Source organism: Gymnoscopelus microlampas, assembly GCF_963454915.1.
Source record: "Gymnoscopelus microlampas genome assembly, chromosome: 7".
NCBI classification, from domain to species: Eukaryota; Metazoa; Chordata; class Actinopteri; order Myctophiformes; family Myctophidae; genus Gymnoscopelus; species Gymnoscopelus microlampas.
Window position 1 is genome coordinate 3,570,199 of NC_139944.1, and position 21,718 is coordinate 3,591,916.

Sequence of the window (21,718 nt, forward strand, 5' to 3'; positions counted from 1 at the left end):
TCCTCTCTTTTATTGAAAGTCTATGTCCTTGTAGTCGTTTGTCTCGGTCTCGTGCCACTTCTGCCCTTTCGCTTGGACAGCAGTCATGTAATTATCCCAATATATCAAATATATTTGAAAATGGTCCGATCGTCTGTGAACAAATCGGGAGGTGTAAGATTGGATCTTTGAACCCCACACACTATAGGATAATCTGGCCGGACTATCACTTCTGATCAGGCTTGAACACATTCCTGACCCAAAATCACCCCGATTATGATTTAGTGTGAGCTCCATCCCTTGACCAGCTCAGTGTCCTTGTGGTTAGTGTCCACCCTTGAAATTGGGAGGCTGGGGATCAATTCACAACCGGGACATGCCAAAGACTTTAAAACTGGGACCCCATGCCTCCCTGTCACTTTCAAAATGTTCATGTTCAACAGGTTTATAGAATGTTATATTCATCAGTGTGGATGTCCACACAGCATGTGGTGGAAACAAAGTTACACTTTCAAACCACCTGCCCAGTGTACCAAGACATCAGAGACACGTACTTCCCATAGATTACATACACCCAAAGTGAGTTTGAAATCATGACCAACCACAAAAAACTCCTATACCCACTGGAAGAAAAACAACAATGTACACAGCAGCAAGGTTTGTGAACTGTTGCGATAAAAGAAGGTTAGCCAATGGAATACAACCACCCTAAGGACTACTACTCCATTGAGTTTCCTGCACTATCTGTACCGAGTAGACCTCTAGTCCTGCTGCACATACTGTATAAACAGAGCTACTACCTTTAAACACGTCTTAAATCTGAGACTTGTTTGTATACTATTTAAATAGTTTTTGAGAAGAATGCTGCTAATTTTCCCAAAGGTGACTGCAAAAGATTTCTGCTATTTGTTTCAAAAAGCTTTATACCCTGCATATATAATATGTATAACAACGCAATGTGACATAGCTCTGTTTAAAACAATGCTGTACCACCTCCAACTGCACATACTTTCCATACTTTTCTTAAATTGTTTTTATTATATTTTGACACTTGCTTTGGCAATGTAAACATATGGTTTCTCATAACAATAAAGCCCCTTTGAATTGAATTGGATGGATGTTCACATCATAACTGTTATCTTTATAGTTATCCCTCTTGATGTGGCTGACCCTTAATCAATTAAGCGCAAATGGCCGCTCTACAAGCTCACAGGGCGTCACAAAGCTAAATCGGGCTATTTTCGGCAAAGATGTTCAGTGTACAGGCCAGGGGAAAAGGAGAGGGCCTCATATACACCCAGGAGAATTTCTGTGAACTAAGTATACTAGACCATACCCGGTCGACGCATCCATGGGGGGATATGCGCACATGATCTGGCAACCCGGGAGGCAGTTCGTCCCATAGCTGGGCAGCCCCGTAACCATGGCGACAGTGTTTGACACAAAAACGCTAATAAGAAGCTGAGATTTGATGAAATTGAAAAACTGGCTTCACAGTTAAGTTCAGATGGTAATGGTCAATGGCTGTGTGCAAAATCAGAGCAATTGGTCCAGGCACTGAGGAGAACCGGGTAGCTTCACCTACTCACTCACTCACTCACTCACTCACTCACTCACCACTACAGACGGACAGAGGTTACTAGAATTATAGTAGGACTAGACCATACCCGGTCGACGCATCCGTGGGGGGATATGTGCACATGATCTGGCAACCCGGGAGGCAGTTCGTCCCATAGCTGGGCAGCCCCGTAACCATGGCGACATTCTTTGACACAAAAGCGCTAATAAGAAGCTGAGATTTGATCAAATTGAAAAACGGGCTTCACAGTTAAGTTCAGATGGTAATGGTCGATGGCTGTGTGCAAAATCAGAGCAATTGGTCCAGCCACTGAGGAGAACCGGGTAGCTTCACCTACTCCCACTACAAACGGACAGAGGTTACTAGAATTATAGTATGATAGTAGGATACGGTGTGTGGCATGGCATCATTGTTTCACGTTGTATTTATGATTTAAAATTATACTTTGCAATAAAAAAACAAAAAACAAAAATAATAAAAAATAATAAAAACACTATAAAAGAAACTATATATATATATAATTTATCCCCCTCCCAATAACCATACATAACCATTATGTGTTTTACAGTTAATAAATAGCTTTTATGACAACTTGTTGTTGTGCTGCAAAATAGCCTCCAATGCTAGGACTGCAGCATTCCTTTATGAGCAGTACTTATACGTACCATATAGCGCTGTAATGACAACGTAGCTATCGGAAGGGTCATCAAAAAGACTACTAAACCGAATGTTACAAAAATATAAATGTTCCTTCTGTATTTAGTGATGTAAATGCACACTCATTTTTTAATGATTGAATACTTTATTAGACAAAACATTAAAACAGCACCGGAAGTACAGTAAAACACGTGGTTCTCAACCTTTTAGGGCAGCGACCCACCAAAATAATCATATTTGAACTCGGGACCCCCCACCCTTATAAGCTGGAATAAGGGGAATGTAGGAGTTGAGGCATTACATTTAGTTTGACTTGGTTCCACAGATAAAAATTGTGGAAATAGCCATTCTACAAGCTCACAACACCTCTTGTAGTTTGTAGATCGGCTATTTTCACAATATTTGCCTCTTATACTATTTGACCATTTTGGTTAATGTTTGACGAGTGTAGTTTGTTGATTACGTTTGATGTTGTAATGGTACAGCAGTACACAGTGACTTTAAATAAACCATGTAGGCGAACCACTATGCTCATGGGCCTACAGTATGTGATTGGAGAGTATGAATATAGGGCGAGCTCGACTTCCATGCCTGCCTGTACTACCACAAGGCTCAATATATTTTTTGTACTTGTTAGTGTTGAGACTGGCACATTGTGTGATTCCTCCGCTTTAGTATCCATTCATTGTCATTGCCATTCTGGATTAGAACAATCGTCCTTCTGTTTGTGTGACAACTTCACTCATGTACCAAAACAGATGGGAAATGATATTGTCACTAACAAGTTCTCCCCTGTCTTCAGATGCACATTTTTAACAAAGCATTTGACATAAACGGCAACTAAGGGTTTCAACCTTTCATAAGAATCCTCATGTTTTTATTTATCATCATTTCGATGACAGCCTTACATACAAATTATACCATTTAAGGGATTTCTCCTGCATGAGTCATCTTGTGTCTTTTTAAATAGCCTTTTTCACTAAAGCCTTTTCCACAAACTGTACAAATAAAGGACTTTCTTCCTGAATGAATCATCATGTGTCTTCGTCGGGTAGACCTTTGATTAAAGCCTTTTGCACAAACACTGCAAGTAAAAGGTTTCTCCCCTGTATGTGTCATCATGTGTGTTTTTAATTCATCTTTTCGTCTAAAGCCTTTATCACAAACGCTGCAAGTAAAGGGTCTTTCCCCTGTATGAGTCATGACATGACTGTTTAGCTCAGCCATTGCACAGAAGCCTTTGCCACAAATTTCACAAGTGAAGGGCTTTTCCCCTGTATGTGTCATCATGTGTAATTTTAAAAGAGAGTTTTTAACAAAGCCTTTATCACAAATAGTGCAAGTAAAAGGTTTTTTCCCTGTATGTGTCATCATGTGTGTTTTTAAAGTACACGTTCGACTGAAGCCCTTGTCACAAACGCTGCAAATAAAAGGTTTTTCCCCTGTATGAGTCCTGCTGTGTTGGTTTAGAATAGCCTTTTTCCAGAAGCCTTTGCCACAAATCTTACACGTTAAGGGCTTTAACCCTGTATGTGTAATCATGTGTATTTTTAAATCACCTCTTTGTTTAAAGCCTTCGTCGCAAACACTGCAAGTAAAAGGTTTTTCCCCAGTATGTGTCCTAATGTGACTTTTTAAATCAAACTTTCTACTAAAGCCTTTGTCACAAACACTGCAAGTAAAAGGTTTTTCCCCTGTATGAGTCATGCTGTGTCCCTTTAGATCTGCCTTTCTACAGAAGCCTTTACCACACATTTCACAAGTGAAGGGCTTTTCCCCTGTATGTGTCATCATGTGTATTCTTAAATGTGACGTTCCAACATAGCCTTTGTCACAAACGGTGCAAGTAAAAGGTTTTACCCCTGTATGTGTCATCATGTGTGTCTCTAAAGTACGCTTTCGACTAAAGCCTTTTTCACAAACACTGCAAATAAAAGGTTTTTCCCCTGAATGAGTCCTGCTGTGTTGATTTAGAATAGCCTTTTTCCAGAAGCCTTTGCCACAAACCGTACAAGTAAAGCATTTCTTCCCTGGGTGACTGCTCATGGAGTTTGTTTGTTTTGATGATTTCAGGTCTTGGCTGTGTCGTTCCACATTTTCAGTCTTGTGTGATTTCAGTGTGTTTAAAGCTGACTGAGCTTCCCTGGTCTCTTCCCAATCCTCATCACCATCAATGTCAGAACAGTGTGAAGAGAGGAGCTGGTCATCACTAGTTGGTTGTGAGGTTCCACAGTCCTCTACTTGAGCTTGTGTTTTCATGTGTTCAGTTGAGGTGCTGGCTAGAGGTTCTGTCTCTCTGTTTCCATCATCCTCACTTTTCCCTGCTAGTAATGTCAATGTTGACCCATCAGCCTCCTCTGGTCTTTGAAGTAGCTCCTCTTTTATCCGTGAAGGCTCTGGTTCCTCCTGTTCCAGACTGGAGCTTCTTTCCTGCTTTTCAGGGGAAACCTCCTCTTTACACACAGGGAGGAGCAGGAAGTCTAGGCAGAAGATAAAATGAGGGTAAAGCATTGAATGTTTGAACTTAACATTTTCTCTCTCTCTCTCTCTCTCTGTTCGTTCGTTCTTTCTTTCTTTCTTTCTTTTTCCTTTATTTATTCAGGGAAGCCCTTTGAGAGCAAGCTCTCTTTTTCAAGGACGCCCTGATGACAGCATATGAAATACAATACATACACAATGAAAAACAACAAACAACAAACATTTGAATCATGTTCAGTGTTGGGCAGTAACGAATTAAAAATAATATATTACTGTAATATTATTACTTTCCCCAGTAACGAGTAAAGTAAGGTATTAGTCTGCCAAAACAGTAATATAATACCATATTACTTGGTCAAAAAAGGCCTCGTTACTCGTTACTGATGACGAGCGTCATTTTTTTCTCATTCATTCATTTAATGTACTCTCTCCGTCTCTCGTAGAGGCAAGTTGTAGGCTGTAGCAGCATGCAAAAATAGAGTAGATCTACAAGCTATCAACCTACGTCAACAGAGATGCTATATAGCTTGCAGATCAGTTCTTTTTAGCACGCAGCCTGCGCACAGTTATGGCGTAGCGCATGACCCGTATGCGAGCGGCGCCGGGTAACACACAGAAAGAACAACACACTACACACAAACACAAACAGCATGGCGGCGGATGATGTTGACACTTTTCACGGCTGGAAATATCGCCATTATTTTGAATATGTGGGTGTCAAAGATCCCAAGAACATTCATGTCCGTTGTAAACTTTGCGTGGGCAGAAAAACACTTTCCACAGCAAAAAATACAACGTCTAACCTGTTGAAGCATATCGACAAAATGCACAAGAATGTTACGCTGACCGAAACACCAGAGGATGAAACTGGTGGCCCCTCAGAGCCAAAACAACAGAAACTGGATTTCAGTTTAGATGCCACTAAATTAGGAGTAGACGACCTGAAGAAGCTCGTGGCTGGATATATTGTAGAGGAGATGTTACCCTTATCAACTGTTGACTCTCCCTCATTTCGAGCCATCATAGAGAGAATACCAGTTAAGTCCAAAGTCAAGCTGCCACAGAGGAAATCCTTTTCTAATTGGCTTGAGAAAGAATACGTGGGGATGGAAACTAAGTTGAAGGCCACCCTCGGAGAGGTACACTTTGTTTCCACCACTGCTGACATATGGACGGGGGGTAACAACAAGAGCTTCCTAGGTGTTACAGTGCACTGGATCAACAGCACCACTTTGGAGCGACACAAGGCAGCTTTAGCATGTAAAAGAATTAAAGGCAGACACACATTTGATGTCATTGGATCAGAAATAGAGAACGTCCATTCGTCGTATGGACTTGTTGTTGACAAAGTTGTAGCCACTGTGACAGACAATGCATCAAATTTCGGCAAGGCGTTTAGAGTATACCAGCAGGCTATCGCAGAATCAGATTCTGATTCAGATTCAGATCTGGACGAAAACCGTCCCGATGATGATGTCACTTTTACAGATGTCACAGATGTTCTCTCCGGCTCAAATGACTGTGAGACAGTCAGTGAGAGTGATGCTCCTACTCTTCCACCACATTACCGCTGTGCTTCGCATACAATTAATCTGATTTCCACTGGCGATGTTGTGAAATACTTAAAATCCAGTTCAGAGACTAAGACTGTGTACACGAACAGCATTGCAAAATGTACGGCGCTCTGGAATAAAGCAAGTCGATCACCAGTGGCAGCAGAACATGTGGAGGAGGCCAGCCGCCGTAAGCTATTGGTGCCGTCATGTGTACGGTGGAATTCCTTTTACGAGGCGGTTTCCAGAGTCACCGAAATCCCCGCGACAGAGCGCAACAATCTGTGCATGAAACTAGGAGTTAAGAGTTTCAGTGAGAGAGAGTATCAGTTCCTGCAGGAGTACTGCATTGTTATGAAGCCGCTTACAGCAGCGTTGGACCTACTACAAGGAGATAACTGCCATTATGGATCTTTATTGCCAACCCTCCAAATCTTAATGAGAAAGACACTTCAAACAAAGGACAAAGTGTCACGGGTGACAGCTGGCCTTCCAGGCGTCATTGTGAAGGTAGTCTGGGAGGGTTAGCGTCGGAGCTTGGACAGCAGGGGCCACTGCGTTGTGATTCAAATCAACAGCCAATGAAGAAAAGGGGGCGGGATCCACATGCAGTGGGTGATGCATCTAAATAGGATCGACGGGAAGCAATTTCCCCTTGAGAAATTTCGGCCGCCATTGTTGTGTACTGCTGTTTGCCTCTCGTCGGACTTTTTAGACGAGTTGCACAGCTCTCAGACCGGTAAGAGGCGTGTCCGCTCAGATTCAGAGCGTGACGTACATCCCGCCCACAAATACCAGGGCTGTGGCCCAGAAGTTCCTCGCCAGAGCTGGCGAAAACTTCTGGGAACTCAGATTATTGTGAAGGTAAGCCTATATCCCCCTAAACCGTTTTCTTTTGCATATCGAATAATTGCATTGTATTTGTTTTTAAAGCTGCCAGTTAGTACAATTATCAACATTAAACATTGCTTTAGAGCAAACGGCCGGCCCCTATATAAATTAATGCAATACTATAAATAGGTCAAATTGTATTTTTCAGGCCATCCAGACTCGTTTTTCTGCGGTGCTGGACAACAATGATGCTGCACTTCTTGCTGCTGTCAGCTGTCCGAAATTTAAACTCAGATGGCTGAGCGATGAGGGTCAGAGGGACCATGCAAAGGAGCTTCTGACAGCTGAGTGTAGGAAAATCGCTTCTGCTGCTGCTGAAGAAGAGGAGGAGGGTGCCTCCGCGTCCACGTCACACAACGACGTTGAAAGGGACTTTTTTGAATTTGAGCCAGAGCCCAAGGACATCTACTCTGTAGAACAAGAAGTCGTGGATTATTTGAGGTCAGGGCACGAATTTGATTGTCTGCACAAGTTCTCCAATGTTAAAAAGATTTTCTTGAAGTACAACACCCCAACCCCGTCTAGCTGTGGAGCGCCTTTTTAGTTTAGGAGGTTTGGTGCTCACCCCTAAAATAAACAGATTGGGTGATACGCGATTTGAAAAGCTCGTGCTAATGAGATACAATCACTGCTTCTTCACACCACCAGTGAAAGAAAACCAGCAAGAGAAGCAGTAATTCGAAGCCTTCACTCAGTTCACTGAACAGTGTCAGTGAACTTAGGAACTTGTTTATGTTAGGGGCAGGGCAGAGATAAATACACAAGCTGGACATATCTGCCTAAATGTGGTTGTAGGAGACATTTTATTTCATTTAATTTCGTTGTTTAAGATTAGAATAAGACATGTACAATCATTAAGTCAGGGAGACTGCTGCTGCTCTTTTCTTTTTGTTTTTTTATATAGATATCTTCAGACTGTCAGGTTTTGTTGGCTTCCTTTTGAAAACACTTGGTTGTATCGTGATTTGTGAAAATCATTGTTTAAAAGGTCAGAAAGACTACTGCTTTATTTTATATTTTATTTGCATTTGAAAGTTTAAAAAGTCAGAGAGACTACTGCTTTATTTTATATTTTATTTACATTTGAAAGTTTAAAAAGTCAGAGAGACTGCTGCTTTATTTTATATTTTATTTACATTTGAAAGTTTAAAAAGTCAGAGAGACTGCTGCTTTATTTTATATTTTATTTACATTTGAAAGTTTAAAAAGTCAGAGAGACTGCTGCTTTATTTTGTATTTATTTGTTTGACTTGTTTACAGTTTTGCACTTTGGCTAATTATTTATTGACTGGTGTAAGATATGTTTTAAAGATTAAGAAATGTTTACTTTATTGTTTTTTATGTATATACAATTTGAGAGGCTGCAGCCAGTGTGTGCAGTTCAGATTGATGTTGTTCCTGTAAGGATAATTATTGTTCCAATTCCAAATATGGAATTTGCAGCAGCAAAATACTTAGAAAGATAAAGACTGTTGACTGTTTTCTATTATTCCATTAAATTGGATTCAGTTCTAAAAGGCTAAAAACTGTACACGTCTTTTCTTTTGCGGGGGGCGCGGGAAAGTAATATAAAGTAATATATAATATATTACCCTTGATTCCAAGTAATAAGTAATATAATATTATTACTTTGCAAAGGAGTAATAAGTAATAAGTAACATATTACTCTCCTAAGTAATATAGCCCAACACTGATCATGTTACAGTGTCACAGATGCAACTAAACATAGTTACATGAAGCAGGTGCAATCACTATGTAGTGTGTCATCGAGAAGCACCCTAAATCGCACCAGTTTCAGAGAATCCTGAAGTTTGTTCCATTTGTGTGGAGCATAATACATGAAAGCAGTCTTTCCTTGTTCACTGCTCTTACGCAGACTGGTATATCTAATGTGGGTTTGTGAACGTGTTGAATGACCTGTAACCTTAGGTTTCAGAAGTGAGGATAGGTACAAAGGAAGCTTACCACACAAGGCTTTATAAATAAATAAAATACAATGTTGCTCTCTACGTACTGTGAGAGATGGCCAACCCACTTTATCATATAAAATACAGTAATGGCTGAGATAATCATCGCCAGTAATAAAACGCAGGGCACTGTGGTAGACTCCATCAAGAGGCTTCAGTGTGGAGAGTGAATCATGCATATACAATATATCCCCATAGTCAAAAACAGACATTATTAAAGATATTATTATAGTCTTTCTGCTGGAAAAAGAAAAACAGAACCTATTTCTATAGAGGAAACCTATTTGTCCTCTTAGTTTTTTTATTAGGTTCTCGATATGAACCTTAAATGAGAGCTTGCCATCTAGCCAGATGCCCAGGTACTTATAAGAAGTGACCAGGTCAATTAGTTCAGCTTTCAGAGTATAAATAACAGTAAAGGGATTTAAATCTGGAGACCTAGTAAAAACCATGCATTTGGTTTTATTGGCGTTTAAAACAAGCTCGAGGTCAATTAGAGCCCGTTGAAACCTATTGAAGGCGGTCTGCAAATGTGCAGTGGCCACTTCCAATGTTGGGCCAATACTGTATAAAATTGTGTCATCTGCGTAGAAATGGACATCCCAGTGCGGAGAAGGGAGTGCAATATTATTCACATACAGAGTGAATAAAAGGGGTCCCAAACTTTAACCCTGCGGGACACCTTTCCCAATTGCCAAAGAACTGGAACTAAAACCATCTGCAACAACAGCTTGACAGAGCAATTATCTAAGCCAATGGAGGCTAGCTTCTGTAATAAAATATAATGGTCCACAGTGTCAAACGCTTTAGAAAGATCAATAAAAATGGCTGCACAGTGATGGTGATTATCTAGAGCAGTTAGTATGTTATTTGTGACAAGTGTTGTAGCTGTCACCGTACTATGACCTGGTCTGAATCCTGACTGTTGGGGTTGGAGTATGTTATGTGTATTCAGAAAAGAACGTGACTGGGAACTGACTAGGGATTCAAGGATCTTGGCTAGACAGCACAATTTTGAGATTGGGCGGTAATTATTTTAATCAGATTGATTACCACCTTTATGAAGTGGGATAACCTGAGCTTCTTACCAGACTGTGGGAATTGCGCCTAAGGTAAGTGATAAATAAAAAATGTGGACAAGTGGTGCAGCAATTATAAAAGCACTAGACGCAGTAGATATGGGTTAAGATCATCTGCACCCTTAGACTTCTTCGTGCATTTTTGTGAAAGTGCAGTTAAACCTTCTGAGTGTGTCACTGGTCTATATGAAAAGCAGGGAGGGGACAAATTGAGTGAGTTGTCAGTGACTGAATCCCTGCCCTGATCTGATGGCGCCAGACTGACAGCTTGCCTATCAAATCGATTGCCAGATAATATAAAATGATGGTTAAAAGCATCACAGATATCTGATTTATTTAAAATAACCCCACTTTCACTGCTGATCTGTGTTCAAGTTGTTCAGTTGCAGAGAGAAAAACGCATCTATTAGCATAACGTTATGTTCTTGCAACAGCGTGAGTCAACAGAAAAATAAATCTCAATCTACATGAGAAGAGCACTACTTTGCTTAACTCACCTAGTACAGTATTTAAACATTTATTTTGTCCAGACAGTCAGTACAGGTTCCCTGCCCGGCTGCCCTCCCCCGAACACGGGCCAATTGTGTTTATGTAAACGCTCGACAAAGCCGGATGCACCACGGTGGATTCGAACCCACAACCTCCGTGGTGGTGGGCAGGGACTTTACCACTGCGCCACCTGAGTGCCTTATTAAGGTTTCGAGAGCCTATCAGGCTTCGAAGCCTTATTGGGATACTACACTTTCATTATTATTCTTCCGCCGCTTTTGGCAGTTCTGGCCTAACCGCGTGGTCACTTTTTATGAAATTCGGCAATATGGTAGAGGGCTATGCCAAACGGCAAAGACCCGAAACTCACAACCATTGGCCAAAGGGTGGCGCTGTAGCACTCAATTGAAATATGCCAACTTTGAACAGGTACAACTCATGCCCTGTTTGACCTACAGCCATGAAACTTCGATGCACACATGCGTCTCCTCATGCCTAACAACTTTCACTGTTTGACTTTTGACCTCTGACCTTTAGATCTCCCACCATTTCGAATTCTATGAAAAGCAGTAAAAAGCAGTAAAAAAGACTCTCCTTTCGTACAGATTGAGCAATCTGTACGAAACTGTATACACATGAACTTTGGACCAATGCCGACAGACGTGAGCAAGCGGATTTTCCATAAGTGAAAACGTTAAGCTTTTATAAGCCAATGAAAATTGCAGTTTTATGACAATTATTCATCTGCCCCTAACACATACATGCAGACTCTCATTTGTTTGACACTTTGCAATATTGTAGAGGGTCATTCCAAGTATCACTGAAACCAATCTTACTCCAATTGGTCAAAGGGGGGCGCTATAGCAATTTTTTGAAAATGCAAATTTTACACAGGCAAAAGTCATGCCTCGTTTGGCCGACAGCCGTTAAACCTGCTTACACATGTGCCTTGACTCATGAGGAACACATGTATCACTTTGACCAGTAAGCTCTGCCCTTAGATTGTCTGCAATTTTGAGCAGTTTGAAAAACATTTAAATCCAGGATTTCTGAGCAATTTGCGCGAAACTGTGTCAAATAAATGTTTGAGGCCCTTTTTCACAGGTTCAGGTGTGTTGGTTCAATAGCTTGATCGCTTAATCATCTGCCTTGAAACCACAGGGTAGCCGGTTCGAAGCCCACCTCATGTAGACTTCATTATAATTGCATTGCACACAACATGACTGTATCAATGAATACATGTGCAATTGTTAAAGATGACGAGAAATGCATACTTGAAAGTAGTTATTTTCAATGTATGACGTACTTCATTCGCCCTTTTGTTTTGTTTTGTTGGATTCTCCCTTTTCACTGTCTAAGGCTGTGTATTGAATAGCTCCACCAGTAGAGTGTGAGTCTCATGTGCCGAAGGTCCCTGGTTCAAATCCCACTTATTACAGTTCACATTTAAATTGCATTGTACAAAACATGACCCTCTTAATTCAGACATGTGCAATGTTTAGACAATAACACGAAATGCTTTTGAGAGTAGTTGTTTTTTTATGTATGACATACTTTTTTTGTGAAAATAGCCGATCTACAATCTCACACCTTTTTAGATAGCAACGCGTTGTGAGCTTGTAGATCGACTATTTTCACTAGTTTCCATTCCGAAATATATTGAGCAGTTTGAAAAACATTTAAACCAAGGATTTCTGAGCAATTTGCGTGAAAGTGTGTCATGTGTGTGAACTCCTTTTTCATCAGTTTGGGTCTGTTGGCCCAATGGCTTAATCATCTGCCTTGATACCACAGGGTCGCCGGTTCAAATCCCACCTCATGCAGACTTCAACTCAATTGCATTGCACACAACATGATTCTATCAATGAATAAACGTGCAATTGATAAATGAAACGCTTATTGAGAGTAGTTATTTTCAATGTATGACGTACTTCATTCCCTCTTTTGTTTTGTTGGATTCTCCTTTTTCACTGACTAAGGCTGTGGATTGAATAGCTTGATCAATACACTGTTAGTCTCATGTGCCGAAGGTCCCTGGTTCAAATCCCATTCATTACAGTTTACATTTAAATTGCATTGTACAAAACATGACCCTGTTAATTCAGACATGTGCAATTTGATGCATGTTCACTTCTTCTCTCACTGCCTCTCTTTCTCTCTCTCACACTGCCTCTCTTTCTCTCTCTCACACTCTCTCTCTCTCTCTCTCTCTCTCTCTCTCTCTCTCTCTCTCTCTCTCTCTCTCTCTCTCTCTCTCTCTCTCTCTCTCTCTCTCTCTCTCTCTCTCTCTCTCTCTCTCTCTCTCTCTCTCTCTCTCTCTCTCTCTCTCTCTCTCTCTCTCTCTCTCTCTCTCTCTCTCTCTCTTATTCTCGAAACCGCTCATTGCTGCTTGCAGCTATATTTATTATTATTATACAGCTCAATCAGCATCCTCAGCTCCACTGTCATTGCTAGCATTTGCTGATCCTTATTTTTCTGGCAGCCATTGATCACCACTGGCATCATCCTCACTTGAGTAATGATAGTTGCTTCACTATCCTGTAGGCTTTTCTATCAAGCTCTGCAGTTGAGCTCTACAAAATATAGGCACAAACTGTTACTCGCATAATGTAAATAATGATGCACAAAATATTATTTTGATACAAACAATGCACTTTCTAATAACATGAATACATTGATTTGTATCCAAACATGTTACTGCAAATGAGCATTTTCAATTCCAAAGAGTAAAGGTTGTTACACACCGGCGAATATAGCGAATATACGCATTATTTGCACGAAAAGATCGCCCCGGTGTGTAAGGACCTTGACACTAATAGGATGAATTGTAGTACAGTCGGACATCTGGGCTAATAAGATATCACAAAATAGTCCTGGGGTCTTGTTTCCATTGTGGTTGGATATGTTTACATTTCTGTCAGCCATCTTGGATGTTGACAAAAAATATGTTGCAGTTACAACGGCTGGCCAGTGGGTGGCAGTGCATGGGGTGATTCTCTAGCGTCCACTGTGGTGGCTGAAGTGCAACTCTGCCATCAAAACCAATTCATATAATAGAAAATGGCATTTTAATAGATGTCCACTGTAGTGACCAGTATGCATGAAAGGGGTAAAACTAAAATCAGGTTAGGCACGGTCTGTGAACGTTTTTTAGTTGTATATTTATTGTGGTAATTATGCTATGTAGCTCTGCAATGTAAAGTGCTGTGTTGAAGGCAGTTGCATTCAGGTGGAAGCATGTCTGGGGCAACTACTAAAGCCTTATTTATATTCTGTAGTGTGATGGTGCAGAACAGAGCTACAAGCCAACGATGTGTCGCGATTTGTAGCGATGCAACACATTGTTGGCTTGTACATGTTATTTTCAGCAAGCTATACCGTTATCATCAGGTGATATTATTATGATTTTAGCCACTCCAAACATTACACTAGCTACTGTGCATTGGACCGTCAGAACATAACGTTTGTTCCCGATGTGTACATTGGATACTGTCAACATAAATTTATATTTAAAGGACCATACTGGTGTTATTGCATGTTTAGCCCATTGAATACAATTTGCATACAGTACCATACTGTATGCATAGCTAAATGGGTAGAGAGGCTGCCTTGGAGTGTCCCTAAGCAAGACACCCCTAGCAATTCCCCTACTATTTACTTCTATGCTTCCTTTGGGTACAATCATTAGGAAACACTCTATACATTTCCATTATTATTCGGATGATACTCAATTATAGCTATCGATGAAGCCAGATGAAAAGGATCAACTACCTACACTTCAGGGATGTCTTAAAGACAAAGAGTTGGATGACCCGGAATTACCTACTTCTCAACTCGGAGTATTGTTATTATACTTGGCCCTAAGCACCTTAGAGACAAATTAGCATATGACAATTTGACCCTAGATGGCATTACCTTGGCCTCCAGGGCCACTGTAAAGAATCTGGGAGTTACGTTTGACGAAGATATATACTTTCAATCCCACATAAAACACATTTCAAGGTCTGTCTTTTTTCACCTGCGTAATATTATTGTAAACGTTAGGCACAATCTGTCTCAAAATGACGCAGAAAAACGTGTTCACGCATTTGTTACTTCTAGGCTGGACTACTGCAACTCGAGCTCGTAATTATCACAAATAAGTCTCTAATCAGCCTACAGCTAGTCCAGAATGATGCTGTGCGTATACTGACAGGAACTAGAAGAAATCATATGATTTCTTCATTGACCTCTCTGCAGTGGCTTTAATACAGATAGATATAATAGAATCCTCACCTACACAACTCTCAATGGACACAAACCACTGTATCTCAAAGAACTCATCGAACGTTATCAACCCGCTAGAACATCAGTGCGTTCACAGTATGCAAAAATTCTTAAGGTTCCAAAAATATCTAAGAACAGGAGGCAAAGCATTTAAGTTTCAGGCACCTTAGCTGAGGATTCTTCTCCCAGTTTTTTGGGTGTACTACTCCTTTAAATACAAGGTTGCTCAAATTCAAAAGCAAAGTGTTCTATTGTCACCTGGATGCCGTGTTGGGTTGGCATCTTCTATCCTCTCTTCATCCTCTCCTCCCATCTCCTCTTCCCTTTCTTCGCTCCTTCCTGCTCTCTCCTCTTCCTCTGGCAGAGTGAGTGAGTGAGTGAGTGAGTGAGTGAGTGAGTGAGTGAGTGAGTGAGTGAGAGTGTGTGTGTGTGTGTGTGTGTGTGTGTGTGTGTGTGTGTGTGTGTGTGTGTGTGTGTGTGTGTGTGTGTGTGTGAGAGAGAGAGAGAGTGAGAGTGAGAAAGAAAGAAAGAGTGAGAGAGAGAGATACATTGAATACCAATTTAACAACTATCAATTACTTTCTTAAGGACAATTAAAGATAGATAAACACTGCTTTTTTTTAAATGTGTACAGTGGTCACCTATTCACATACGCACCAGAGTCTCTGAAAGGTACCCACCATAACCCACCATAACCTTAGGTTGTGAAAGGTTGGGGGGTGTGGCTATGCCTTGGGGGTGTGTTTTAAGTTTTTCATTTTAGGTGGACAGTAGGTGGCAGAAGAGAGCAGAGGAAAGCAATTACTCTACTTGCAGTTTATTTCTTAAAAGCAGAAGTCATTAGAGAACTTATGAATGCAGACAATTTATCATTGAATTAATAAAACAAACTTATGTACTAGAGTATTTCCAATTTCCAGTACTTTTACTTTATTTTATACATAGGCTATTTGAAAATAGCTGATCTACAAGCTCACAATTTTCACAATGCTATTTTGAAACATTTTACACAACAGTGTATTTTCAAACATTTTACAGTGGTGTAAAGTAACAAATTACATTACACAAGTACTGTACATAAGTAAAGATTTTAGGTTTTTTTTTTTCTTTACTGGACTATTTCCCTCTCTCTCTCTTTCTCTTGTTATGCAGAAAGTCCTCTTTCACACGTTATGTCAAAATCGTCACCTTATTAAACTAATGGCCTAAGTCATTTTTTGAGGAAATTATATTTTTGCCTAAGTCAGGTCCTCATGACACTAGCCTTATATAAACGTTGGCTATTTAAAAATAGCCATGTGATGCGTTGTGAGCTTATAGATCTGCTATTTTCAAAGGATTTTTATATATTTTGATAACCTGTGAAACGGGACATTCTACATGTATTTTTATGTGGTATATGTGGTGGCTTTTACTTTAAGTAAAATATCTGAGTACTTCTTCCACCACTGAAGAACAACAATTAAAGAACAGAGGATAAGCCAGTGTTTTTCTCATTCTTTTTTTTTCTCTCTCTCTCAGTCATAGGAGACAGCTGTTGCGACCAGTGTTGCCAGAGTTTACGAGAGAAATAAGCAAACAGGTCTATGAAAACAAGCCCAAAAGAGATTGATTATTATAGGCCACATGAGCACATTAAACCTATATGCACCTCAAGTTCTCAAATAAAAAGCAGCAAGCTTCTACCAATATTTACAAGCAACTTTACAGAAAAACAGGTTGCTTATAATAAGCAAACATGGCAACGCTGGTCGCGACCCCTTCCTTTCATTCAGTGAGAGAGGATCATGGTTAACATATGCTAATAGACAGACAGTGGCTTCAAGCTTGGCCATTGTTGTCACAAAACAAGTTTGGCCACCTTCACACACAGTTAGGTAGGCTATAAAGTCAGCAGGGAGAGGGGGTTGGGGGAGAATTTAGCTTTTTTTGATATCATGTTCTCAGTGGTGGAAAAAATGCTCACATTAGCTCAAGCACCCCTCTCTCTCTGTCTTCAGTATTAACTGGGTATCAACTGCCTTTTAAGGTCAACCCTAAATGCATCAAATTTTCTCTGATGTGATGTTTTAAGTTGTATGTATCTTTCTGATGCGTAAGTAAGAGTCCCTCTTGTGGTTAAAGCTGATGTCCAGTGATTTTGCGGCCCGGGTTTAAATCCCACGCTATGAGCTTGCAAATTCCATGCGGAATGTCCAGTTTTTGTTACCACAATATAAAAATACTCTGTTACAAGTAAAAGGCCTGTGTTAAAAATGTTACTGAGTAAAACTACAAAGTACTGGCATCAAAATATTTTCAAACATTTTACACAACAATGTATTTTCAAACATTTTACTGTGGTGTAAAGTAACACATTACATTACACAAGTACTGTACATAAGTAAAGATTTTAGGTTTTTTTTTTTCTTTACTGGACTATTTCCCTCTCTCTCTCTTTCTCTCTACTTGTTATGCAGAAAGTCCTCTTTCACACGTTATGTCAAAATCGTCACCTTATTAAACTAATGGCCTAAGTCATTTTTTGAGGAAATTATATTTTTGCCTAAGTCAGGTCCTCATGACACTGGCCACCTCTGGTAAAATCGCCTATCTCCTAATTGAAAAGGATCATGCTGTTCACGCCCCTTTTAGTATAATGGCCTAACTCCCTAGTGTGACTTAGGACAAAATAGGCCTTTCGTTTGGCCTAAGTCACATGTTTTTGTGACTTAAGCCAAATTATTTACTGATTTAGGCCATTTTGTAATTTGTTTTGCTTTTTATTTTGGCCTAAGTCAGATTTAATCCTATTTAAACCTATTTAAATCTCTTATGTTACATAACTGACAGACAGTGTTATTTCTATTTAAATAGTCATAATTTGTTATAAACATTTTGGGTGAAATGATTAAGAAATATCATATAGTTTTGTTCTGGATCAGTTTTTTATTTTTCCTGAAAACCTTGAAAAAATGACTTAGGCCATTAGTTTAATAAGGTGACGAAATGTAAAATAGCAGATCTACAAGCTCACAACGTGTAGCTTAGTTCTGCTATTTTTAAATAGACAACTTTATATAAGGTTAATGGTTAATGTATGTTTTGTAATAATAATCAAAATCTACAAAGTAACTAAAGTTTTCAAACACTTGCACATCGTGTGTGTGTGTGTGTGTGTGTGTGTGTGTGTGTGTGTGTGTGTGTGTGTGTGTGTGTGTGTGTGTGTGTGTGTGTGTGTGTGTGTGTGTGTGTGTGTGTCTGACTGTGCAGTGTGTGGGCACAGACAGACAGACAGACAGTAGGGGGAGGTAGGTAGCAGATAGCAAAACCGGTTATGTTAATGATATACTGTGTAGCCTACACTACAGTATTCCAAATAAGCTGAGGAACTCTGCTATCAGGTTCCCCTCCCCCCTACAGTACCTCTGTCCCCACCACACCGTGGAACCACACATTACTGCCGGACCCCCGGCAGTAACTCTGAGGACCCTCTAGGGGTCTCGGACCTCCTGTCGAAGACCCCTGATTTAACACTCTCTCTCTCTCTCTCTCTCTCTCTCTCTCTCTCTCTCTCTCTCTCTCTCTCTCTCTCTCTCTCTCTCTCTCTCTCTCTCTCTCTCTCTCTCTCTCTCTCTCTCTCTCTCTCTCTCTCTCTCTCTCTCTCTCTCTCTCTCTCTCTCTCTCTCTCTCTCTCGCTCTCTCTCTCTCTCTCTCAAAATGGGGGTCCGCGGGCTAATAAGTGTCAATTTGGAGGTCCTTCACATGAAAAAGTTTGAGAACCACTGCTCTATATCTCCCCCCCTTGCACTTTGGCTAATTAATATTGACTGTTGTTGAAAAGGTTAAGAAATGTTCAAAAAGTTTACTTTATTGTTTCAGTTTCTGAGAGGCTGCAGCCAGTGTGTGCAGTTCAGATTTATGTTGTTCCTGTAAGGATAATTATTGTTCCAATTCCAAATATGGAATCTGTAGCAGCAAAATACTTAAAAAGATAAAAACTGTTTTCTATTGTTCCATTAAATTGGATTCAGTTCTAAAAGGCTAAAAACTGTACACGTCTTTTTTTTTGAGGGGGGGGGGCACGGGGAAAGTAATATAAAGTAATATGTAATATATTACTCTTGATTCCAAGTAATACGTTATATAATATCATTACTTTTCAAAGGAGTAATAAGTAATACAAGTAGGTAACATATTACTCTCCTAAGTAATATAGCCCAACACTGATTATAAAACATATACATTAACCACTTTAGCCCTATATTATACCACGGCCATTAGAAAATAGACGATCTACAAGCTCGTAGTTCGGCTACTTTCAAACATTTCAGTACTTTTACTTTTGGTACTTTAAGTATATTTTGATGCCAATACTTTGTACTTTTACTCAAGTAACATTTTGAACACATGCCTTACTTACTTTTTTTAAAATAAATTTTGATACCAAGCGCCATCTCGTGGCTGGACGGCCACACTACACTTTCTAATTATTTCAATGGGAGGCGCCAAGAATCTGTGGGCGTCAACTTTGAAAGGTACCTAAAGAAACCTTTGAAAACCTCTGATGTCCAATAGGTGGCCGTTTGAAGATCGTGCATGAATGAACAGGTGACCACTGTAGTATATTAGTATATAATATGGAGTATTGTTAAAGTTAACAGGGGCCAGTTACTAAAAGCATATCTAATTTGTACTTATTTGATTTGATTTGATTTGATTTATTTGCACAACATTTTTTGTATACATTTACAAGACATGTTAGTTATTTCCGAGGGAAACATTACGTGATAGTTGTTGTGCCGGTGAGGTAAGAAACCCTGAGGGGCTTATGTGAGAACCTCACCGTTTACATTACATATAATAAGAGTTATTTAATATTAAAAATAAAGACAGGAAAAGCAAAAAACAAAATGAAAATATAAAAGTATATACCTATGAGAAAGGGTATAGGACATTGATAAAAAAATAAAAAATAAAAGTACAAGACTGAGCAGAAGAGACTGAACAAAACAAAACAACATAAAGTATTGAACAAAGCAAAAACAATTTTGCTGTTACATATTCATGTGAATAAGGATTAAAATTATTTGGAAGCTGGTCTAGTTTTCCATTTGGGTATTTAACTTACTTATTAGGCTTCTTTTATAGGTAGGTAGGGAGGATGTGGTAGCCACCAAACTGAAATGAGCGTTCCATAATGAAACTCCTCTGTACTTGATGGCGAACTGCCCCCTATTGGTGGTACATAGTGGGACATGCAGTTGGTTTGCTTGCCTAGTGGGATATGGGTGAAAGCTGGAATTTGGCTGGAAATACAATTTAAAATGATTTGGGAGGTGGGTGTATTGGTATTTAGTTTTAAATACAAATAGACATGTTTGAAGTACATTTATATTAAAGATTGTTAGTATACTGAGCGTTGAAAAAAGGGGTGAGGAAGGCTCCCGTGGACTAGAATTTGTGGCTAATCTGACAAACCTTTTTTGTAGTATAAATAATTTATGGAGACAAGAAGGATAGGTACTGGCCCATACAATATTACAGTAGGTTAGGTAAGGATATACTAGGCTGTAGTAAAGGGTTTTTAGACAGGCTCTGTTTATGAATGGGCTGATTTTTCGAATAATCCCCACTGATTTTGAGACCTTTTTTGTTACCTGGTCGATGTGTTCTTTCCAGCAGTATTTTTCGTCTATCATTATTCCCAAAAAAGGGGTGGAGGGTACTCTGCTTATTTCGATACCGTCAATACTCAGCTTAGCTTCCTCTGGGTTGAATTTCTTCCTACCAGGAAATATTATAAATTTAGTTTTTTTTTATGTTTAATGACAGTTTATTAAGTTGGAACCATTTGGAGAGTATTTGCAGACCTTGATTCGCTTCGTTGATAAGTGTATTGAAATTTTTGTGGGAAAGGATGACGCTTGTGTCGTCGGCAAATAAGATTGAAAATAAGGTATTTGATGCTGCAGGTAGATCATTTATGTAAATTAAAAATAGCAGTGGGCCAAGAATTGAACCTTGCGCCACTCCACAGTGTGGCGCAAGGTCATTTTGCATAATCAATCGCCTGTATTTTAAAGGCGATCCTTTTCCCTGTTCATGGTTTTGAGAGTGAAAACCTGTTTTTGTCAGGAAACTTAGTGAGAACACATCTATACTACAGGTACCTTAGTCAAAAAGTAACTACCTACTCTACAGGTTATGATTGAGAGTCAGTGACTTCAAATTCCTGAACAGACCTCCCAGCATGTCAGCGTGTAATGAGGCAATCGCTGCGAGGACGGCGATCATGGAAAATATTCCATGATTTTTCAAAGGTTAGGTGACATTTTTCTGGAAACATTAAGAGGATATCATTGTGCACTTTAAGTAGTGCAGATTCTGTACTGTGCAAAGTTCTAAAACCGGATTGAAATTAGACAAGGATGTTGACAAAAACAAATGAGGAAACAAAAGACAGCTTGTGGAACATCCTTCATGGTGCTACCGGTAAAGTGACGTTCTACATTCACACTTACGTGTCGGGATATTGGGGATAACAATGAAGGCATTCTGGCAAGGTAGAGTGACGGGTTCCTCTTTAATCTGTGGAGGTTGTGGTTCCTCCTGGACCAGACTGGGGCTCCTCTCCTCATGTTCAGGGGAAACCTCTTTAAACACAGACAGAAGGAGAGAAAAGGTAGCATCAGCACAACATCCAAAAGGGGATTTCCTTATTGGATGACATTTATTCTTCTAATTATTGATTTGTTTAGTCACGATCACCAACGCTATTTATATGGTATCTTCATTGCC

The 21,718-nt window shown here is 39.8% G+C and overlaps 1 long non-coding RNA gene across 1 annotated transcript; it reads right to left on the reverse strand.

Moving 5' to 3' along the window:
- Positions 1-2,445: 2,445 nt before the first annotated feature.
- LOC311048872 lies at positions 2,446-21,455 on the reverse strand. Its single transcript, XR_014601127.1, has 3 exons — positions 21,442-21,455; positions 15,197-15,295; positions 2,446-4,695 (listed from the first exon to the last, which is right to left on the reverse strand). It is a non-coding gene; the product is annotated as an uncharacterized lncRNA (long non-coding RNA).
- Positions 21,456-21,718: the final 263 nt, after the last annotated feature.